The sequence below is a fragment of the Drosophila suzukii genome, chromosome X, assembly GCF_043229965.1.
Source record: "Drosophila suzukii chromosome X, CBGP_Dsuzu_IsoJpt1.0, whole genome shotgun sequence".
Taxonomy (NCBI): domain Eukaryota; kingdom Metazoa; phylum Arthropoda; class Insecta; order Diptera; family Drosophilidae; genus Drosophila; species Drosophila suzukii.
The window spans coordinates 16029321-16049071 of record NC_092084.1 but is presented as its reverse complement, the minus strand read 5'-3'; the positions used below and the strand labels follow the sequence as shown (position 1 = coordinate 16049071).

The 19751-nt window shown below is 37.2% G+C and overlaps 1 long non-coding RNA gene across 2 annotated transcripts; it reads right to left on the bottom strand.

Moving 5' to 3' along the window:
* Positions 1-18305: 18305 nt before the first annotated feature.
* Positions 18306-19344, bottom strand: LOC139353503 (uncharacterized). 2 transcript variants are annotated; one of them, XR_011604810.1, is made up of 3 exons: positions 19139-19344; positions 19014-19062; positions 18306-18939 (listed from the first exon to the last, which is right to left on the bottom strand). It is a non-coding gene; the product is annotated as an uncharacterized lncRNA (long non-coding RNA). The 2 variants fall into 2 exon arrangements; XR_011604809.1 differs by having other exon boundaries at positions 18306-18953; positions 19139-19343.
* Positions 19345-19751: the final 407 nt, after the last annotated feature.

Genomic DNA, 19751 nt, shown 5'->3' with positions numbered 1-19751 from the left:
AATATTTTTCTTTAGTGAATGATACATATATCATAATAAAATCTTTTGTTTCATATGTAAAATACTTAACTGCTGTTTGAAATACACCTAATCATTCAATAAAATATTGTTAAAAAGGTTTTTATATATATTTATAAGTATATTTCCTACTGATATTTTTAGCAAGAAATAAAATATATTCCAATTAAATTGTGCATGCGTATAAGTAAAATATAAACATATATTTTAGAAGTGATCCTGAAATAGATGTTTATATTTTACTTAAACGCCTTGAAAGAAGGAAATTTCTCGACTAGCATAACTATTCGATTGGAATAAATCAATTTTAAATTTTCCCTTTATATATTAAAGGTTTTTTTTTCTTGTGGTGTAAATAAAGTAACTTTTCTTACCTTTCAGATTAATTATTGATTATTTTTAACAGTGTGGTTTGTAGAGGAGCAGTCGGAGATTGCGGAGGTGTTGGCGCCGCCCGCTGTGCTCCGCCATTAGAAATCGCTTAGGCCGATGGCGCCGATGCAATTTACGGCGGCTAATAGCAGACAGATGTCCCTGCACAAATTTACGGGCGTGCATCATAGGCCCACATCACTGTGCTGTCTGTATGTTTCGCCACATCCATAAAGATGGGCCGTCAAATTTTCATTAAAGTGGTAAAACGTTTCGGATAATTAATCAAAAACCTGTATTGTTTTATTTTTAATTATTTATTAATAAAATACCACAGAAATAAGGCAGATGTAGGCATTTATTTTTTGTATATTTAAGCTTTTAGCTTGCCGCTAGGAAACCAAACTCCCTTTCCCGAAAGAAACATTTTCCAAAAAGAAGGGGGAACCGAAATCGTCGAACAGCATCGTGAAAAATCATAACTTACCCCATGCACATACATATGTATATGTATATAAAACCAGGCACTATGTGTGTGTGTAAAAAATCTGAAAATGATAGAAAAATGATTAATTGCAGTTGGCAGTAGTTCAGCAGTCAGTTACTGCCACAGCTTTTCCCGCCGCCGCTGCTGCTGCGGAAAATGCAGAAAATGCAGCCCAGTAAACCTCGCTGCCACACAATGGTGTATGTGTGTGTGTGTGGTGTGTGTTAGCATTCATGGCCGCCCATGTATGTGTGTGTGTGTGTAGCAGCATTCTTCTTCTCCTCAGCCATTTTTCCATTTTCCTATTTTCCAAGGGTATTACTGATTTAAAAGGTCTTACATTATTTTTTTTATATTTCCATCTTGTTTTTAAAAACTTACATATTCTAAGAGTGTATCTCACTTTTTAACAAATGAGTTAGACATGTTGTTTAATATAGGTATTATTTTTAAGTGTCGTCTTTGGTTCCAAAAAAATTTTGCCTACAAATGCACCTTGCGCACTTTCCATTTATTTAATTTTAAAAAACATCTAGCATTTGAATTTTATATTTTTCAATTTAAACGTAGGGTATTTGATATTCAGTTCTATTTTTGCTTATGTTTCCCATTTTTGCTGGATTTTTTTTTCGAGCACAACAGCAGCTGACTGCAGCGATATTAATGATAGATATGCGTTCGCTTCAATGCCCTGCTTCTTTTTGCCCTTTCTCCGCTTTCACTGCGCTTTCTCCTCCCTTTTTGAATTATACGATAATATTCCTGCCATTTTCTGGGAGCCAGACGCTTTAAATGAGAGCTGTGGCGTTTAAACAGCAATTACAAACACTTTTGTTATCACTCTATCAATAAAGTGTGTAACTTTTACTATTAAATATTTATGATTAGAAATGATTGTTAATGAAATACTTGCCAAAGAACTATAAAAATGAATCAAACTATAAAAAGTCGCTAAATATTCAACATTCAAAACAAAAATTCTCCTCAAAAGTAGGCCTTGAAAAAAGACTATGAAAAATGATTTGGCCAGATGCTTCATTTTCGAGTACAGCTAGCTCTCCGCTAAAATTTGTGCTTTTTTGTCCGTCAATTCTGGTCCGTCCTGGTGTCCGTAAATCTGTCCGTAGTGTTGTGTCCGCTGTCCGTTGTCCGTTCATTGTGTGCGCATCGTTGCCTTTTTGGCACTAATTTCCATTTATTCATTTAGTTGCAACATTCATTTCGGCAGCCATTCACACAGACACATTCACTCAGACGCAGCGCAGACTGTGGATGTGGTTAGCAGGGGGTTTGGTTGGAAAATGCAAGGAAAATTCGAGGAAAACCCTATGGAAAATCCCGAAGAGAGGGGCCAGCAGACGTTCGCCTTTCATTTATCAGCACAAAGCAGTGCAGTTTTGGCCCACCCTGATGAGTTGGTTAAGGACTGACAAAATGTAACTCGGTCTAAATGTGACAAAAAAGGTCATATGGCAGATATAAAACAAACAGAGGAAAAATAAGGAAAATGACAGCCAATGCTCTGCCACTGTCACCAGCCCGCTTTTCCCCAGTCCCGCTTTCACCAACAATTTCCCAAACCCCTCTTTGGATGCTGGTGCCAAAGCCACGAGTCGAGTTCCCATGGGTTTTTTGTTTGTTTGCGGCTGCCTGCGAGCTGTGGGGCTGCCTGATGAAAGGGTTCAAAACTATTTTCAAACTATGTATTTAGCGTGCATTATATAGAGAGTGGGGGCGGGGCAGTTGCCCGGGGCGGGTCGGGGATCAAGGGGTCATCATCATCATCATCAGGAGTCGCAGTCGTCATCTTTGTGCAGGGTCGGCAGCTGTTTTTATGATGTCCCCTTGGCACAGTGGGTCTAGAATGTTTTCTTTTACCTCAAAAATATGTTAAGATGTTTAAAAAAAATTTATATATTTACAAACCTTGTTTTTAAAGCATTTTTCAGACACTAAAACACTAATATTTTAACATTAAGTGTTTTGTTTTAAAGCATATATCTTATTTGGGGTTCCAATAAATAAGGTAGATATTATTTTAACGACTCAATTAGAGGTTAATTTTGTAATTGAATATTTCGATATGATTTCAAAATATATTAAGACATTTTGAACAATATAGTAAATTTGATAATATAAGCTGTTAAGGTATTGTGATATGTTTTCTAGTTTAAGAATATTATGTTTCTTGAATTCTTTTTTTCATATCTTCTAGGTGTTTTTGGAAAAATAAGTTTTTCACCTTGAAGAGTCTTTTTGGTAATCCCCTTTTTCTGCTGTTTAAATATTTCTTAATTTTTTAAGAACTAAATTGGTTGTTCTGGGATTTTAGGCCACAGTGTCCTACTGTCCAGCTGTCCGGCTGAACCCGAATCCGGACACTCCTGCCCACTTCTAACATATTTTTTGGGGAACGGCAACGGATTAGTTGCACGTCATGTTACCACTTGAAGTGTTTATGTGAATGGAGTGCCACTGCGGGCTTAGCATTGGATATATGTACACACGTATATGTACATATATATTTATCGCACATATCATGCGACACTTAATAAAAACAATGTGCTCAACATGCCGCCTTAAATGGAAATCCATTTTCACTCCTTTTTGTCCTTCGTCCTTTTCCGTTAGCTTTTGTTTGCCGAGTTATTTAAATGTCTGCATTTGGTCCTTGTTCCTGGTTCCTGGTTCCCTCTCAACATCATCCCATAAATTTATAATTAATTGTTTTAAAGCTTCTCGCTGTCTGTCCGCTTTTTGTGCGAATGTCGGGGTTTATCCAATGGGACATTATATCATTCTGTGGTTTTCTATTTTCATTTCGCCCGATCCCTAAGCTTTTTACTTGTGTTATCCTTATGACGATTATAAGCCAGAGACTTGGCTTGTTTTCTGCTGCTTAATCGTTTTAGTAATTAGTAGTTGGTGGTTTCCCGAAAATGGAAATTATGTGGATGTAGGTCATGTGGAAAATACCATTCGAGATGAGTGAAATCTTTTACCAAGGAGATTCATAATTCGATGTCCTAAGATGTTATGTTCCAAGGAAAAATGTAATAACAATTGAAATCGAAAACTAATTTAAAAACCTAACGTGTTCTATTATATTGTTAAAATTTCAATAAATCACTTAAACTCCACACAAATATCTTTATAAAAATTCATTTTAATATTCCTATTTACATTTATATTTTTTTTCTCTTTACTTATACTTTTCCCGAATTTTCCTCCACCTCCAATGGTTGGGCCCAAGCAATCATCAGCTATCGTTAAAATTATTAAGAAACTGCGAAAGTACCGAATGGCAATAACTTTCGAGACAGAGAACCTGCCTCAGACGAACATAAATCTGTCAGCTTTTTTGTTTTTATCTCTGGGCATCCTACGTGCTCTGCGTTGGCTAGATATTTCATTGCTAGACAAGTGATTGACTTAATGCTAATTCGCGACTCAATTGTTTCAAATTTTGGCCCAGCCAAACAAATGCAGCAACCATTGCCCCCCGAAAATGGACAGAAACACTGAGAAATTATTTTATTAATCTTCCAAGACCTTTAAATTTAGCATATACTATATAGTAAATGATTAAAATTTTGATTCTTTGTTGAACAATAATATTAAAATTATAGAATTATTTTTGTTAGCTTACACCATATGGATGAGGTGCCTCTAACGAGACCTATATACTTTTGGAATACCTTACACTCCTATATAAGTTTATTTTTGAATACACATTGTAAATCTTAAGTTTGATTGTGAATTCTTGTGTAGAATATTTTTAAAATTAAGGTATCTCATTTAAATACATGATTCTATTTTTTTTTACAGAAATATTTTAAAATTAATAAATTTCATCTCAGGAAATATTTACTAAATAATATTTAACAATAAAAAGTGTTAAAAAACACTATTTGAGTAAAAAAGTTAACTCCATTTTGATTTTAAATATGAGTTCACTTTTACCACTTAACGTAAGTCATTTTATCACAAAAAGTTGGAAATCACCTTTCAATTAAAAGCTGCAGCTGTAAAGTAGAGATACTACTAATGTCAACATTGCTATTACTTTTACTTAGTAAACCTTTTTTTTTCGCAGTGCACATAACGATGGCGCAGTCTAGTAAATTTCGGGAATGGGAATCACAATAATGTCGCCTCGTTGCGCTGTAATCCACTCAAGGCGCTTGGCCACTTAAGGACACTGTCCGTCCGTCAGTTTGTCCGCCAGTTTGTCCGCCGGTTTGTCCGTCTGTCGCAGAGACAACAACAATTGACGAAATTGTTTTCGTGACTTAAATTTTTGCGTGCTACTGTCGCTGCTGGCTGGGACGTGTTTGGAAAGCATATGATGTGATTTGCCATCAAATTGAGTTGTCTTGTCACTGCCGACCCAAAACCGACCCACTCGCCGATCGGCCCTACACTCTGTATACCCCATATACCCCCTCCCCCAACTTATGTATATATGTGTGTGTGTGTGTAATCCAGAGCCTGGACAGAAATGCAATTAAATTTGGAAAAATATCAACAGCCAAGACGGAATAATAGTTTATAATGGCAGGCGATGAGGGGGCAGAAAGTGCTTTATGACAGCCTGAGAGGCTGCAAGTGAGGAGAAAGTGCCTGGGTTGCCTTTAAATAAATACTCGAAGCACCCCCCTTATTTTGCTGTGTGTACTTTGGGTGGGATGTGGAAAGTTTGCCTAGGCTAAAAACCGAAATGGAAGCGAAACTCTCGCCCAGATGCTAATGCCGCCAGAAAAGTCTTGGGCAAATTGTGCTCCTCGGCCAAGTTAAGTTGCGATAGGAGGCTACAGTGCGCAAGGTTTTTCTAAGGTCCAGGGGTCTATTATGTTTCCAAAAAGATTTTTTCACAAATTTCATAAGAATCTATTGTTATACAATATTTAAAAGTTGTAAAATGATTGGTACTATGCGCCTGAAATACAAATTCTAGAAATAGCTATTGGAAATATTAGTGGCATATGTTAGTGCTAAGTTAAGCCAATATATATATTATTATAAAATATTTAAAAATTATAGAATATTTCGAACTACGGGCCTGAAACGCACTGTCTTTGCCACTCACTTAAAGACACTTGCCTATATCCTTGTACACATTTTGTAGAGCAACTAAATTACACAATGTTAATATTTGCTATGTAAATACGCATCCGTGTGAGAATGGCTGGGTAAATGAAAAGATGGATGGATGGTTGGCCAAATGGATGGATTGAGAAGTGGATGGAAAGTGCAGTGGCAGTGCCTACGGTTCGTTCTGTTTATTTCTTATAGCCAGGGCCACAAACGGCCTACACTTGACACACAGATGCAGATGCTGAAACAGAAACAGAAACCGAGATGCCGAAAGGATGTGCAAGTTGCTTCTATTTAAATAAGCCGAGGCAAAAACTTGCCACAATTCCAGCCAAATTCTCGACACAAATGACAAAATTGCTCTGTTCTGTGCCCCTCTCTATGTGTATATGTGTGTATAAATATCCCCCGGGGGCAGCAAATTCCAAGGAAAACATTACCGCACTGAGCGAACGGCTTGTAAATGCATATATAAACATATGTACTTGGCATATGTATGTATATGTAGGTACATATAGGAGTTCGCATTGGTCTTAACAACCCACAAAGACCTTATCGAAACAAACAAGTAAAATAACACAGCGCAAACACAGGCAACCAGAGTGGGCAATCACACACTTTGGCGTCGGGTCAAAAGAGCTTTCCGGTTTTCGAGATTAAATTTGGAAATTCTAGAAAAAGTAAACATTTTTAGAAATTCCTAAAAAATACTGGGGGATTTTTTCCTAATCATAAAACATATATACCAAAGGTTGTGAGTTTAAAAACATTATCTTATCATCAGTATTTTTGGAAATAATTCAAAAAGTATTTAAATTACACTCAAATAAATTTCAATTAAAGTAAGTTTTATCATATTTATTATTACTTCATAGTTTAATTCTTAACTAATATTAATAATAAATAAAAAATATATAAGAATACAAACCCTACTGAGAAAGGGTTGCGTTCCTTGGCTCGAATTTCATTTTTAAAACTATAATAAATATACAGCATTTAAAATCAATAAATACAAAAGGTTATAATAATGCCTAAGCATTTTACTTTACTTTTCATGACTAAATAATTATCTAACAAGGTAATGGGCTGTTTTTATGGGTCAGACATAAATCCCATCTTTGATGGCCATCAAATGGAGCGCCTTTTGAGTTTATGGCCCACAAAACCTTTCACACCTTTCAATCTCAGTCTCTTGGCCCTAATGAATCTCCGGCAACTTTTCCGGAAGGGGGTTGGTGTGGGGGGAAAAGTCCAGTTTCCCACAGACCCCCCTTTTTTGTCCACTTGCACTAAGTGCGAAGACACTTTAGCAAACAATTAATTGCCGTTAGCGGCTGCTGGCGACACACCTACCCAATTCATTTTGCATTCGCTCAAATCCCCAGTTTTCCGCAGGGGGAAAATCGAGGTCCGGCGATGGGAAAGCGGAAAATTCAGAGCGGGGGGGAGGTGTGCAAAGGAGGGGCAGTGGCAGGACACAATGAAGACAGCTGCCAAAAAAGGCGTTACGTCGCCAGTTAAATGAAGACCCTGCATTGAGGGGGGAGGTGGAAAATGGGAGTAGAGCCGAGGAAAAGGGGCTCCCAAAAAAGGGGGAAAAATCGGGTGGCTCTGGGACAGATACGGAGACAGAGACAGAAGGGTTATCATTACTTCCACATAATTTAATTTCGGCAGGCCAGCGACCATTTGCATTTCAATACCCAATAAGGGTTAAGAGGTGGTCCGCAGGGGGGAAAACCCGGACAATTTTAGAGGGAGCTTCGTTTGTTCTTTTTTTTCCACTCGCCTGTGACCAGCAGAAGGAATCCGATTTCTTTCTCGCACACAAAGTTTTTGGCTGGCCTGCTCGTTGCACAAACTGAATTGAATCACCCAAATTATTATCCCCGCCGATCTCCTCGTCATCCTTCGAAAAGATCCGATACTGCAGCCGAGGTCCTGCACGGCATTTTTACACTGAGCATTTTATTTTACATTTTCTTCAAATGTAAAAATTTGTTTTTCATAAAATTTAAATGGAAAGGCTCTTTTACTAAAGGTTTATAAGGTATTTCCAAGTCCCATATATTTTATAAATTGAAAAATGTATTTTCATTTAAACTAAAATTTAGGATGAAAAGTAAAAATATATATTATATAATAATTATATTCGTAAGCACCAAGAATAGATCTAGTTTTTGTGTGATAGTTTGCAAAAATATTCTAAGGAGACTACATTTAGATTAAACAGAATATGACATTTTTTTTAAGGTTTTCTTATTAGAGTTAAAACACAAATATATTTTAATTAAATATTAAAAAAATGTAAACTACCAGTAAATATTTATAAACCGACTTAGGTTGTTATTGCCTAAACTTTTCGTATGGTCATAAGGTCATAAGTCTTAGGAAAACATTTATTTGAAAATCAAATTCGGACTGTAATAATATCTATATTATACCCCCAACATTTCAGAATCGTATTAAAAAGGTCCTAAGCTTTCTAAGGCTTAACCCATAAGCATAGTGCCGTTTCTTGCAGTGTAATTGGTTGGTCTATGGAAATGCTGCTTTTCCACTGCTTTTCTGCTGCTGCTGTTGCTGCCAGATTTTCCATCATCATTCATAACAAAAGCAGTTGGCAGTTGCAGCCGCCTCGCAGTCCGCAGCCCCACCCCCAAACTTTTCCGCCCACGTAGGAAAATTTTTTCAACAATCTCTCTTTTCATTTTCAATTTTTTTCCTTCTTTCCCTTCTGTCATTTTTTTTTGTGACATTTCCGTTTGCATTTGGCAAGCGGAAACGTCAGTAGCCCATTGGACAATCAAGCTGTGGACGTGGCCAGGAAAAGCTCGAGTTTTTCTTTTCTTGTTGTAATTGTAATTGTTGTTGTTGCTGCTGCTGTTGTTGGACATTGTTTGGTGTTGATGGCCGCTCATGAATAACAAATGCACACGGGCTCAGGTGGATATGGCCATCTCATCTTTTGTCCGATCTGGAAAGCCCTTCTTTCTTCCTTTTCTTACCCTTTTTTCCCCTAAATTGTCCATTGATTTGTGGTCAATCGAGTGCAAAGACTTCATCCATCGTTGTCATAAAAAAAAAACAGACAGAAAGCCACAAAAAAAAAAATAGAGCTTACAAAAAATTTGTTGTGCGCTAACCAATTAAATCATTTTGATAGCCAAATGCTGTACAAATTTGGGCTTTTGTGTGACTTTTTGATTGATCTGCGTCAGGATATCTGGATTTCTGGCTACGAGTTCGAGTTCACTTTAATCAAGGCCTAAACGTCAATTTCAGTTCGGCTTTTCCGGTAATAGAAAACGGGATGGAGAAAACGATGTCTCATTGAAATGTCAATTGCATTCTACAATGGCCTCCTTTTTGAGGGCTTATCGCCCCTGGCCCCACGACCCCGCCCCATTTCCCAGGGGCCTCGGATATATCATCTATATATCGCTGTTCTCTTTTTTATTCGGCAACATCCATTGTGTTCGGACCTCTTTCCATTTATCTGTGTGTGTGTGTAAGTATTTCAATAAGTCCATAAAATGGCTCAATATCTGATGAATTTGTGTACTCCCTGATGGTTTGAGTGGGGTATGATGCTTAGTTGTGCAGCATTTATATTAATATTTCTTAAAAATAACAGTACTTATGTGGGTAAAAATTCATAAAAAATTAATAAAAACATAGTTTCTGAAGCCCTTTACAAGGACTATCGAATCACGATTTTTAAATGGCGCACTTTAAAAAATTGTTTTATTGTTTTATATATAATTTGTTATTAATTATTTGTTTTTTAGTCAAAGTTTTGTGATGTCTATCAAAAAAGGTGACCAAAAAATAACCCAAAATTTATCGAACAACTTTTTTTTTTTAATTTCGTATCCCGCTTTAGATATTATACCAACGAAAACCCTTTTTTTTATATTTCTAAAATCAATTATAATTTATTTTTTACGCGGTATCACCAAGTTTATCTGTAAAAACGTTAAAAAAAGCTGCCTTAGCTAAGCGCAGAAATGACTAAACAGCGTCGACTAAATTCCAACATTCTAATGTGTATTAATTTATATAATTACCCGGATTCATTAGCCATTTGACAGTTTCCATGGCGACAGTCAGGCGAATACTTTCCATTTTTTATTCTGGCAAATGCATTCCTTTTTGTATATGGGGCCTGAATGTAATAATCTATTGAGCCGCTTCGATTTAATAACTGCCGCGATTTGCTGTTTGTCATATTTTACAGTCCCGCTGCAAGGATAAAAAGGGGGAGGCCATAGAAATTCATTTTTCTGCAACGCGGACACATTTTGTCATCGGGGAATGGGAATGGGAGTGGGAATGGGATGAAAGGGGGCTTGCAGGCCCCCAAGGAGGGGGCATTAACTAGAGCCATCTGAATTGAAATGCGAATGAAAAATGTGCGCTCTGCACATTCTGGGCTGCCGATTGTCAAGAGCACTAATAAATTTCCACTTGCCACCGCTCGAATGCAACTCAGTCCGCCCGCTAAAACGCGGAAAACCCGGAAAACCCAGAAAGCCCCGTTCCATTTCCCCACAGCTTATTAGTCACCAGGAGCATTTCCATTCAAAATTAATTCGCCAGCGCTGTATAAATCATATCTATATCATTTTTTTTTTCTTTGGTTCTCTTGGGACGTGGGATAAGTGCAATTGGCATTCGCAAAAATGTGCAAAACTGTCACCTGAGTCGGATGTTTGCATTTTGAAAATATTATGCCCAGGGGATCGTTAGAAATGTCAGATCTTGGTCAGGGAATTTCAGGGCTTACCGTGAACAAATTATTGTCTAATATGTCACTTGTCAGTTTTCTTTTCGAACGATTAAGCTGATACCATATGCTACGGGGAAAAGTATAGTTATTATTATTCAACTTTTTTATACAAACTTTTTTAAGTTCCTAGATTTTAAAAAGATAACCTGGTTGATAAAGTAAAATACAAATGAAACTGGCCATTGACCCATCCCTAAACCATAAACAATTATTGATATTTTCCAAACTAACTGCACAATTAAAACACTAGCATTTCAAAGATAACAGAACGTCCAGAGAATATCCATAATAATTTGATAAAATAATGTGCCTAACTACAATTAGGCAATGTTTGCAGATTTAGTTAGTGTTTAGTTTAATTGGCAAGTGGCTCTAAACATTAATCAAAGTCAAAAGATCAAAATACCATCTCGTAAATGTGTATTTTGCCCGGCATAAGGTCCTGTCGAATTGAAAGTAAGGCCCAGACCATCGGTGTTAATTCACTTTATTCGGCAGAGGGGTACAGTTGTGCTTGGCTAATTACTGCAGTGTCCATAAATACTCACCTGCTCCGCTTTGAATGGATGCGGATGCCAAGGAGCCAGTTGAAAAGTGTCAGATTTTGGGCAGGAAGACCCAAGTTCGAACCCGATACTCCAATGCTGGCCAAATAAACAGGCGGTCAGCTCTCTGCTCCTCGTCCAAAACAAAAACAAATCGAAAAACTTTTAGAAATTCGAATCATGTAACGAAATACAAAGCCGAAATTCAAAAGTCCCAGAAACGGACACACACTAACAGCTGCACTTAGCAAATTTTTTAAAGGAATTGGGATTTAATTGTACTTAAATTAATGCAATCACTTAGGTCATTTACCATTTTGCGGACTTTGTGTTAACAGCATTATTATATAATTTTCAAAACTTTAAGGCAACAATTAGGATGTTTTGCATCAGATTAAAGTAATAAATGTAAGTAATTTTTAAATAAAACATTAAATTATAAAACCAGATCCAAACACTTTTTGTATATTTTTAGAAATTCTTTAAAAAGCGCAAATAAGTAGGCAACGATTTTAAGCATATGCTTTGAAGTCAAATAATAAAATAAATTCCTGGAACTGACAACAAGAGTTACTTAAGACTTTTATTTAGAAAAAATAATGGTTATGCAACATTTTTCCCGGTGTAAACATGTACAAAATTCTTTAGACTTGAAACAAGACTTTTGTGCACCCTTCAATGCGGTAATTTATGTGTGCCAGAAAGGGATGGGGCTAACTGCAGCAAGTGCACTTTGTGTGGGTGTGAGTGTGTGGGTGTTCCTGCGGGTGTCTGTGTGCACTCGTGTACGTGTGAGTGGGCGCAACATGTGCTTATAATTATGTTTTCTCTGTGCGCCCATTTTAGTTGTTGTTGCTGGCCGACACGTGCAGCCTTTGTAAGTGTTTGTGCAGTTGAGAGTGTGTGTATGCATACAAATTACAGGCACAAATACACACACACCGGCACTCAGATACACCCGCACACATAGATACACCGGTGCATGTGAACAATCGGATCCCAACGAACCTGACCTCAAGCTGCAATTGTAGACGCTTCATTTGAGGTCACAAAGGCAACAAAATGGCCCTGGAATTGTGGCCGAAAAATGTTCGCAAAATACCTCAAACAATGGCAATGGTTAAATCCAGAAAAGTAACTGAACAACTTTTGGCCAAAATAATAAGTCTGCTGCAAATTTTAAGCCCTTCTGACGAGCTCTTCTTGCATTTTCACACAATCGGCTTACAAAGTTAAATCTTAAGCTTTTTAATTATATATGATTCTTGTTTTATCACTCTTACGCCGTGAAGGCCAACATTTCAGTAAGCTGAAATAATTGAATTTAAATACGAATCCACAAAACTGTGAACTAGATTTATATTTACATATAATTATAGTTATAAGAGGTTCTTTTTGTATTGTCACACCAAATTAAATCTTTTATTTTTGGAAAGGAAAAATACAAGCTAAGTTATATTGTCATCACTCATACGCAGTGTGGGTTTTAATTGAATTACAGTGCGTGCTGAAATCAGTGAACTAAAATATGCATTAAGTTGTGGAACTTATTTAGTATTAGTATTTATTTTAGTATTTAAAAACGATAACTGTTTCCGATTAAAACAAAATCCACAAATATTTTAATATAATAGCTATTCTATTTGCATACTTATACCTTCTAAAATTTTGTTATGCTTTTGGATAGATATTCCCCCACTCCTTCCACCTTTCCCTGTTTTTTATCTAGTTTTCTCGGCTATTTCCTGCCTCGGACGACAATTTACACCGTGTGCCGCACGCAAAACTCTTGTCAGTTGCAGCGATGCCAACAAAGAGCAGTTTTCCCGCTTTTCCCCTGCCCTTTTAGGAGTGCAGGGGTGGCGTGGAAAAAGGGGGTCCGTTTTGGAGGGGGCGGCAAACAAATCCATTCAGCGATTTGTGCCAAATGTCGGCTGTTGGCTTTTGTCTTTTGTATGCGCTCAGTGACCTGCGAAAATGGCAGACGCTCATTGTGTTTCCCGCTTTTCCCCGCCGTTTTCACAAGCCCCTCATTTTCCGAGCACCCCTGCATCCATTTTTTGTTTGTTCTTCGCACCTGCAACTCGGCAGGAAAAATGGTCAGAACAAAAAAAGGGAGGGCCAACTTATCGGGCAGCCAAGTGCGTGATTTTTGTCTCTTTTTCATGACTTTTTAATTTTTTTTCTATTTAGCCATCCTGTGCTTAAATTCCACTCTTAATTAATTAAGCCGCAGTAAAATTTGATGGCTGTGTCTTTTTTTCTAGTAATATTATTTGAAATATTAAAATGGTTTTAGCAATCATTTTATTTTTCACAATTTTGTATTTACTTAATGGAATTTGGTAAATTAAATTTAATAATATTGTAATAAAATTATGTTCTATTCCAGTTTTTAATATCTGCTTTTTATTTCCTCTTATTTTTACATTTCTGACGCGTTTTGACCATTTTAATGTCAGTGTCCAAAATGCTGCTGCAGTCTTTTCTTCTTCCGATTTTTCCAGAATTTTCCTCGCAGCATTTTCCTTGGGCTATCTCGTTTCCATGGATGATTCTTTGTTTGCTCCCCTTTTCAATTTGGCCTTTGCAGCAAAGGGGCAGCAAGGGATATATTTTTGGGGGGTGCAGACAGATAGCAAAGGACTTTCCATCCTGACGCAGGCAAATATTGTCTTTGCACAGTCGCATCTTTGACAGTCGCAGTCGCATTCTTAGCCCGACTTTTCTTCTTATTTTACTCACTTTTTTCTGCTCCCGATTATTTTTCCCTTTTCATCATTTTTGGCCCCAACCTTTTTCGTAGTATTTTTGTCACGAATTCAATAAATGATTTTTAAGCACGTTTTTATTACTTTTGCTTGTTGCTGCACACGACTTTTCAGGCCTGCGTCCCTGTAATTTTTTTCCACCAACTTCCCTAAATTCCTCTACTTACTTGAGAAATGGTGCTGTTATTTATTGGTTAGCATGGGATTCGAGCGACAGGAAGGGGAAAGAAAATGGGTAACCGTATGGCAAGTGGAAAGCGGAAAATGGGCAAATGTGACTCGCAATTTCCAGAGAGTTGTTCTGAAAATGCGTGTGCATGACTCATATCTAAGCGTCGAGACTTGTTACCAAAAAACAAAAAAGGGGAAACAAAATAAAACAGAACCAAACAGCGTTCACTCCTTACAAGAAAATGCACTTTGCTAATGAATTGAATTGTCTTCTTACAGCTCGAGTCTTGGACTTCCGTCGGGCACTTTGTGTTTTCCCTATAAATGCGGTCACTTCCTTTTAACAACACTGTTTGAAAGATTATACAAAATAATTCATGAAAATATGGCAAAAAACATTTAGTCTAGTTTACAAAATTAAAATTTTTTTATGTTATTTATGAAACCCTTTTGAAAACTCACAAATATTATTTTAGATGTCTTATTTGTGATAAAGCAATTTAAAAAATCGTATGAGTAAGAATACCATATTATTCATCTAAAATTATAAAAAATGAATACTATTTTACTGATAAATGTAGAGACAGTTGAAAGCATTATAAAATATATTTCGTATAATTTAGTCATTCCTTTATTGCATCTAAAAGGGGTATTTAATTCTTCGTCCTAAGCTTTCACCCATGGCTTTCACCCTTGTGTGTGGTCAAAGTTATGTTTGTTGAGGTCAATTTGGAATTGTTTCGACTTCCATTTTAATTGTAATTACCAACGAACGCTTGGGTTAGTTTTTCCCGATATTTGCCCATTTTCTTTGCAACAGCTTTAAGGTTTTTTGGCGCTTTTGTTGCAACTGCTAAATGCGCATACGTTTTGGCCATATCAATAAATCATTGAGCAGACAGCGTTAAAAGCACTCTGTGTGTGAGATTCAGTGGCGTGGCAGCCGCAAGTCGCAGCCCCCATTGGGGGTTAGCATACCCCCACAGCCCCCTCGTCCTTGGATATGGATATAGATAGATATAGACGGCACGGCATATCAATATTCCGCATAGACGGATTGTATTTTCAATATTTGCGCAGCGGCAAGAAGAATGAGCAGAAGAATAAACTCCAGTGGCTCACGAGGGGGGACTATCGGGGAAAAGGGGGGCAGAAGTGCCAGTGACAGCAAGGCAGTGTGCCTTTATCACACGGTATTATTTAAAAGGTATTGGAAATAATATTGGTAAATAATATTTACTAAATATTCCAAAAATAAAATAAAAACAAATTAAAAAAAAACATTATGTATTTATTTATTGTTATTATATTTATATTATATTTGGTAATTATTATTATTTAGTTCCTAAATATATAATAAAAAGCGTTAATCGAACTTCTTAAATGTTGACATTCCACAACTTAAAAATGTATTGTCATGAAAATACGATAAATATTCGGTGTCATACAGTCATAAGCAGTGCGATATCCGTGGCGGAGATGGGTGGCGAAAAGGGGGGTCGGTTGGGGTCCATCGACAGCGGCTTTTGTTGGTTTTGTATTGCAATGATTTAGCAGTTTTTCGTCTGTGTTTACGCTGTGGATAAGGTTTGACGGCGTCGATTGTCGTGAGCTCTCTTGTTCGCCAAACCCCCTTCCTTTCTGGCCCGCTCCACCCGTTTCTTTCGTGGGCCCCCCTTCGGTTGCATAAGAAATCAGCAAATTGTTGTGTTTTAATCGAACCCTCCTCCCCCTATTTCTTTTTTTTTCAAAATTAGGGGGGCATTTTCTATGGCAGACAATGGACGGCGGTGCGCCAATGATCTAGCCGTCTCTCTCTGGCCCCCGTAGCCCTGTCTCTTTCTCTTTCTCTTTCTCCCTTGGAACACATATTAAGCCGCAGACTGCATTGAATTGCCGAGTGATCAATATATACACAATGCAGCGATGCTGCAATGCCAGCTACTTGTGTAAATAACTGTCAGCCAATTGTTGTTTAATCGCCAGCTTAGCCCTGTTCTCTATCGGTCTCACTCCCTCCCCTAGCGCCGTCTCACTCTCGCCCCTTTCAAACCAACTGATTGTGAGGTTAAGTCGGAGCTTTAAAAAACTTAACAGGAAAGTAGTTCAAATCCAATATGTTTTATGTTTACTTATGAACTTTATATTCTATTTTAAGCAGGGACCGAAAATAATCAATGTTTGTGAGTTTTATTTTTGAAAGACTACTGTGATTCTTACTTTTTACATGTAAAAAATGCCACTATTTTTACTCTTCTTCACGAGGGCTTTTTAAATAACCCAACTTGAAGAGAAACTAACAACCTATTTACTCTGGCCCGCAATGTATCTAAAAATCAGCCAAATTGGAAAAAGAAATACCAAAATATCTTAGTATGTCATTTAAAATAAAAATCACAAATAATGATTATTTACGGTCCCTGATTTTAAGTGCCTTAAGTGTTGCTAATTTGGTTTTAAGCAAAATAAATGAATTGAAAAGTTTAAATAAATATAAATAAATATCAACACTGCCAAAGTTAATCTCTCTTATAGTTGAATTTCCTCAATTCCCGAATAACCGAACAAAGAAATAAAAATTCTGCGAATGGGAGCCGGTTTTTTTCCGAAGCGTAGCATAAATCTGATGGCTAATTAGTTGCACATTTTACATTAATTAATTTTCATGGAATATCTCTCTTTTTTATTATTTCGGATGGAAAGTTTTGTCATAAGAAATTCCACAAGGCATTAGCGACAGCCGACGCCATCGCTGCACTTTCCACCCACCCACCACCCCTCACAAAATTCCTATTGGAGTGGCGTCTGCCTTTGATCCTGTGGCCCGGGCTAATTGGATTTAGTTAGAGCTAATAAAAACGTTTACAAAAGAATTTTATTTTTACTGCAAATTGGCCTAAAATAATTATTTTTGCTTGAACAACAAGAGGAGCTATGGAAATGGATTGATGGAGTATTTACACACCCATTAATATTGTTCCAAGTGAATCGGAAGTAAGTCTTTTTAGTTTATTGTATGTATTTAATTTTATATATTTAATTTTATATACTTGCCAAAGCTTTTTTCTTTAATTTTGCTTAACTGAAATGGCGAGTGGTAAATATTTTTTATTTGTGCAAATGTTAGTTGGCATTTCTCCAAGGTTTTTCTACATAAATATTGAATTAGTAACTGATTATTCACATATAATATATTGAATATGCTAGATTTAAATATTTTCGATGTAAATAATCAATAACTAATTAAATATTTATAGTGCAGAAAATATATAATCTATTTTGAGATACATCCTTATAAAAACTGTACTTACCTTATCCAATAAATCGACAAACAATGATCAGATTACTGGGTATCAAAGCGCATAAACTCGCCTCCTCCTCAGCCGCCAATCCACTCTCCTGCTGGGCCTAATGAACTGCCCCAGAGTGTCGGTGATAATTGCCTGGAATTTCCCCCTCTTTCTTCCTGAGCAGGTCGTGGGAGTTTTTACAGACCCTTAAGGACCCCATTCCATGGCATAACATTCCCCCCGACAGACAGACAGCTGTTGGGTGTTCGTGGAGCTCAAACACGTCTTATCGACATATATCGATAAAAGAATTAGCTAAATCGTGACTGCCACTTTGGACATGTCGCTGCCATTAATTATGGCTGATGACATGACGACACGACAGTATCCACAAAAAATCCGCATTCACATCCGCCTTTCATGGTGCTGATTTTATTAGCTGGCCCACTTTCGATTAAGTCCGTTGCCCAAGTCGTGCTCACCTAATTAAAATCGACTTTTTGTGCAATTAATGCGCCCGAAATCAAATTATCCGCTGCGGGTCCGCAAAGTTTTTCCAGCTCGTGGAAAACTTTGCCAGCGCAACAAGGAACATGTTTTCGATGAGTCTCTGGTTGTGTGTGTGTGGATGGCGGAAAATGGGGGGAAGTGGAAATCCGTGAGGTACTTTCCTCGACATCGATGAATTTCGTTTCTTTTGTTTGGTTTATTTCGAACCACCAGATTTCAGTGACATACATTCAAACCATAAATATTGTGGGTTATTATGAACTAGTTAGCTTTTTTAATTATCTAAGTTAGTTGAACCCCAAGAAAATAGTGCTGTTAAGACGGTTTTTGACGGAATCGGGAGATCACCTTTGAGTATACGACAATGCTGAATGTTAGCATTATATGGTTCGTCGAGCCTCTCGGATTTGATTCAGTCGTTCAAAGCCTGCTTATCATCCAAACCAAATCCTTTGGGATCAAGGGCGATCGGGAGATCATCTTTACAAATGTAGTGATGGTCACCCGATCGCCCTTGACCCAAAGAAACTTGGGGTTGAATGAAAGCAGAACTTAAACGACCGAATCAAATCCGAGGGGCTCGACAAATCATATAATGCTAGCATTCAGCATCGTCGTATATTCATTCCATTGCTTGAGGGTGGAGACTTTGACTTCTGCTGATCTGCCATACAACTCAGAGGCCACTCTGCTTCCGACGGAATCAACCAAATATCCGATGACGACGGCAGATCGGAATCGTACAAATTCATATAGTTCATACTAATGGGCGGTTTGGGTGGAAAGATGGGGTCATCTTCCCACTCTGATGCCATAGGTCCAGGGTTCCCCCGGCTTCTAAAGTTCAAAACGACACCCTGCAGACATAACATGTCGGGCGAAGGTTCTAGGATCGGGTCACTGAAGTGGTTTTAATGAAATGGTTTAAATTATTTGCCCTATTTACTAAATATTGCTTACCAGGACGAAAGGAGTTCAGAGTTCTGGATCTTCTACAGGCATTAGGGTCCTAAATTGAAAGAAACCCAAGTAGGGAAAACATTCTAGCTGCTCAGCTCTATATGAAATTATATGTTCCGTCCTACCTTTTAATAGACTTTAAATTCCTCTTGCGCTTCCTCTGGCCCTTCGTATGCGTCATGTTCTTGTGGTCTATCTCGATTCGACAGATTAAAAAATTCGACTTTTTACGGCATAGAACTCATGCGAGAAAAAAAAAGGTAATACAGGACAAACTGCCGACAGCCTCAAACCAATTTTGTTAATATCAAATGTCTAACTGAATTGTCAGTCGAAAATTGTTTCACCAACTCCATCGGGTTGCTGCGTTAGCGATTATCATTCGATAAAACCTATCTGCTGAGAACCAGAGTTGTCACCATATTTCCTTAAAAAGCCAAGGCAACTCTGTAACATTATAGTATCACCAATAAGCAATATTTATTTGAAAATCAATTCATTTATTTTATTTTATATATGTGTTAGATTTTACTTTCGAAAAATTTGAAAACTGTTCAGTGGTTTAGGGTCGTTCTCTCACTACCCAGGTTTCTTTTCCTTGTCATAAGTTTTTATTTAGTTTGGATGTTTACTTTAGTTTATCTAATACTACCTTAAGTGCAGTTCACTTCAAATTGTTGATTAATTATGCCCATTAATTGTAGTGAGTAAAATAAATTACCAAGCTACTCAAAACAG